Source organism: Cariama cristata, unplaced genomic scaffold (genome assembly GCF_000690535.1).
Source record: "Cariama cristata isolate BGI_N322 unplaced genomic scaffold, ASM69053v1 scaffold20001, whole genome shotgun sequence".
In the NCBI taxonomy this organism is placed as follows: Eukaryota; Metazoa; Chordata; class Aves; order Cariamiformes; family Cariamidae; genus Cariama; species Cariama cristata.
The window spans coordinates 2,855-7,816 of NW_009597775.1; the positions used below are offsets into that span (position 1 = coordinate 2,855).

The following is a 4,962-nucleotide window of genomic DNA, read 5'->3' on the forward strand; positions in this document are numbered from 1 at the left end:
ACAAAGTTGGACTATACTCATAGCCAGAGAAAAGTAACTTGCTGAGTCACACAGCTGGCAACAACAATTATAAAGAGTGACTGGTCTAAAAAACAGAATTAATGCACATTTACCTAGTCTTTTGTCTTCTTTTAAAACATACAGAAAAAAAGCTGTTCACATAAAGAAGAAAATAAAGTTTTCAGGACCCTTTAATGGTAAAATATCTCTTTAACAGTCAAATAACAGTTAGATTTGAGTAAAACTTGCTAAAATAAGAGTGATGAAATTGAATCTGTAAAAGAAACTGTTTTGTGGAAGGCAGATTAAAAACTTCTACCTTGGTTAGCATTTAAGTAATTCCATAAACAGTTTATAAATATTTAAGAGAAACATACCTGGCATCAATTCAGCAGTAGGGAATATCTTCTCCTGCTTCATTTTACTTTCATGTAATAACTCTTCTTTGGTTATTGGAAGATCTAGAACATCTCGAATAATCTGTGCCCCTTCTAGGGCTTTTTTACCCATGACCAAAGATTTCACATCCCAGGTATAGGTCTTTCCAAAACGTCCACAGATCTCTTCAAACACTACCGTATAGAGATGCTCAGTATCTGCCAAATAAATAACAATAATTAAAAAAAAAAGATTAAAAGCATGTACAGCCATCTGAGCAGACAGTCTTACAAGGAAGACCACATAAATGGTCTAAAACATATCTAAGTTTTTCAAGCTGTCACTTCTGTGGTAAGAAAATGTTACTGAGGGTCACAACAAAGAACTACCTGGATCTGCTCTTTCATCACCTTTCTTTACTATACAGGTTAGCAAGCCGTGTCTTAATTGAAATACTCTGTTTATTCTTTGCATGAGAAAGAAACGAAGGGTAGGAAATCTGGTACATGGGGGATGTCATTAAATATTCCATGTAAATTGAAAAAAAAAAAGATTTAATTATTTAAGAGTGTCTTTGAACAGGAGCTTCAGAGTGCCTTCAAAGATACTACAGTCATTATCATAGTGCTGCTGGCACCTCTGCATTTACATGTGATTACTCAAGCAGAACACACTCACTTGTATTTCCAGGGGGCTTCTGGCAAAAGTAAACTTCAGGCTGAATTTTGCCAGTGAAACAATGAGCTTCTGTGTCAAAGGAGTTTTTAGTTTTCAAACTAATTTTTTTTTCTTAATAGAAACAAACAATCCTTCCTGTCTTTCCCTCCAGACAAATCTTTGAAAAAGAAGGTCAATAACTTTTAATTGAACACTAAAACAGGGAAGAAAAGTCCTTTCAACTCTTGGCTTCATTTCAGCAAAGATCTTGAACAGTGGCTTTTCTACCAGTCTATTTATCTTTTTAAGTAGTCTCCTTTGAAAGGCCAGCTACTGCTGTTAACCATGCTTTAATTTCCTTCTCATGCATGTCTTTGCCTTCTGTATCTCTAAAGGTATGTTTATTATTATCACTTTAGCAATGAAAGGCAAAAGCAAGAAAACAAAGTTGCTCTTATGAGATTTATGTAGAGAAGGTAGGGACTTCACTTATCAACATGTTCTTTGCCGTGTAAAAATATTTTTTACAGGGGTAATAAGATAGTGAAATTATTCATGCCGACATTACCTCACTTTCTGAATATAGAACAAGTATGCAACAGAGTTTAAACTTCAAGCTTTAGCATAGATACTATGAAGAAGACAGACTGAAGAAAGAAGAGCAGAGCCCACGACTACAATATACGCAAAGATCTTCCCTGCAGTCTGACAAATGCTTACGGCTTAACCACAGTAATCTGCTTGTCCTGAGATCAGCAGATGATTCCGATCTGAAATCAAATGAGAAACATCGGGGCCATCTCCCATCATTGCACCTACCACCATGTGAACACACGGCAGGGCAGAAGGCAGGCTCTGCCACTTGCCAGAGCACTCTTCTCCATGTTCCCCTCCAGTAACTAGAAGGGATGTCGAGCCAAAAGGTCAGCTAAAAACCCAACGTACTTCTCTGGACCGTTTAACAGGGCAGCAAACGGTTCACAAAAACCTTTTAGCTTAAAAATGAAAGAAAAAAAACCAATAGCACCTGTACTACTCTTTGCAAATGCTTCTTAAACAATGACACTTCTGGAAAAAAGTCAAGAGTAATCTTGGAGACTCGTAAATGCACAGGACAGGTATCAGAGCAGAAACACAAGCTACTGGGCTTTGAAAAGTGTTAAGCTGGCTAACACCAGGAAGAAAAAAAAAAAAAAAACACAAAAAAATCCCCCAGTTTGCTTGATACTGCCAGGTGGTACTCTCTGCGAGCTGAGAAGGTGAATTCAGAATACAGTGTTTAAAACTTCACATTTCTCTCTTTCCTTTTTTCCGATACACTGACTTTTTTCATCTACCTCTCAGACTCATCAGGTGAAGGAGATAAAATTCTTACCCTAAGTTTAAAATTGAAACAGAAAATTAATCCTCATCCTATTAAGTAACACATAGTAAACTAAGCGGAAAGAAAACAAAACAAGGAATCAAAAAGTATAATTGTAGAACATGAATATTTTCCTACAGGTCTCTACAATAATTACAAGTTAATCTATTTGAAAGTTAAAGACTGTACTATATAGCTAAAGGTACTCAAATTTAGTAGCGTCCTGCATTTTAAATATCACATACCAGACTTGGGAATGAAATTTTCTTTTTTTTCTTAAAAAAATGCTTAATGACATCCAGATTGCCAACCTAAAAATAATTTGTTATGCAATGTTGCAATTTGCCAACTGAAGACCACTCATGAACAAGCTCGAGTCAAATTTATAAAAACAGTTAATTGTTATCCTATTTGTATTGTTAGAACTTAGTTTTCTCAGTGCTGAGAAAAAAAAACAACCAAAACTAACCAACCAACCAACCAAACCCAAAAGCTGGTCAAAGCACCACAACTGATCAATGCCTACATTTAATTCAAATGGATGTTAGCCTCACGTATTACTCAAGTGTTTAAAGCAACATAAATGCTTAAACAAGCAAGATGTCAGAAAGCGTTCTTTCCTTCCCTCTCCTCACTAATTATCCACTAAAAGAACTGTCTTACAAAACCTCCCACTTTTCTTTCAAAGAGATCGCTTTCACTCCGCCTGCAGTCATAGCATTTGGACCCTGGACATCAACTTGGTTGCAATGAAAATGACCATAATCTCAAGATTCGCGACCTCTTGTAAGATCTTATGTATTTGTGTAATTCTTGAGAAACAATGTGATTTTAATTCTCGTGACTGGATGACAGAAGCATAGATGTGGACATTTTACTTGCTCGAATAGATATGTTTCACTACAGCACATGATTAAAAACAAATCTAGGGAAAAAAGTTACACACACATGAGCACACACACACACACTCCAACTGGAATCTGAGGAGACCACTGCTGAAAAAGCTGCACTTCCTACATACATGTATAACAGATAAGGACATACATTCCTTTTGATTAAAGATGAAGAAAAATCTGTATGTCTCCCTTATAATTACACAGCAAAAAATAAATACTAAACAACAATACAACTTCAAGATTTCTTATTTCCCATTGAAATGGAAGAAAATCAAAACCAGCGCTTAACAAAGACGAGGTAGGCTAGCTTTTCCACCATTGTAACAAGAAATACACTATAGCATAACTGATCGATCAGAGTTTAAGTATAGCAATGAATCATAATTTCAAACTACTATAACTCTGCAATACAGTAAGAAATTAAATCTAATGCACACACATGAACATAACACATCAATGAAATAAAACAAGCAAGAGGAATTAGAAGTTCAAGTGCCTAATCATAGGCACCTACTGGTATCTTAAGACACCCTAGTGTGTCTAAGACTTCCACACATAGCTGACATTAGAAAAAGTAATGTGGGTAGGACTCACACCCTACTGCATAAGCAGCTGGCTGCCCATCAGCAACCCACAGGGTAATAAACACATACATTTCGGCAACTGAACCCAGCCCCAGCTGCTAGCCCCCATCAGGAACAGAAGATGAGAACACAACAGAACAGATGTGGCAGTGGCCTGTTCTAACGGGGGGAAGGAAAAGCAAGACTTCTTAGCTCATGCAATTTGCAGCAAATGTATAACTTCAGCTTCATTCTCTTCTGCCTTTCAAAATACTCTTCATCTTTCTAGCTCTCGTCTCTTGATGTAACTTTTACATGGACATTATCAGCACGATGTACTGTCCATCCAGCCACTACATTTCACTGGGAATGAGTAATATTCATTCCCTAGCCATGTATCATCTACTAGTCACTTTTATGGCAACCCATCTTCTACATAAAAAGCAGTGTCAACTCTACTGGTGCTGTTTACAGCATGTAAAAGCCAGTCACAATAAATACATATAGAGTGACAAGAACGACAGAGGCACCGGATTACTCAGTTTGTGATCTGGCACAAAACTATGCTGGTGCATAGTCAGAAAAACCTACAGGTCACCTGGCATCAGACCACAGTGCATAACTGGAGTGTATGATCTGCTCAAATCACTACAGAGCCAGCATTAGAAGTGCAGATCTACCTAGGCTGAGGGTACACCAAACATCAAGGCAGTATCTAAACCTCAGCTTTATCAACCACTTACACGTGAAGACAGCTTAAGACAGAAGATTATGACTTCATGAATGAATATGGAACTTGGTTTTTCCAGAAGGTTATACATCTTCTGAATTTATTAAAATGATGTTATTGGAATTCTAAAATAATCTCTAGTTTATCAAGGAGATGGGGTTAGTAGGCATGAAAGCTCATCTTAGCCACAGCTCATCTTAATCATTAGTTCTGAGTTGTTCTTTGTTTGAATAACCCATCTCATCTTTGCACCAAGCTTTCCAGATGAAATATATCTAGAATTTATCCTTCTCTAGGAGTCTACACAGAATTTTAATGGTGTACATTCAATATATTCCAGTAAGTCAAAATCTGATTCTGGCCACCTAAACTCTG

At 36.9% G+C, this 4,962-nt stretch overlaps 1 pseudogene; it reads right to left on the reverse strand.

The window, feature by feature from the left end:
* Positions 1-377: 377 nt before the first annotated feature.
* LOC104168458 lies at positions 378-3,949 on the reverse strand (annotated as a pseudogene).
* Positions 3,950-4,962: the final 1,013 nt, after the last annotated feature.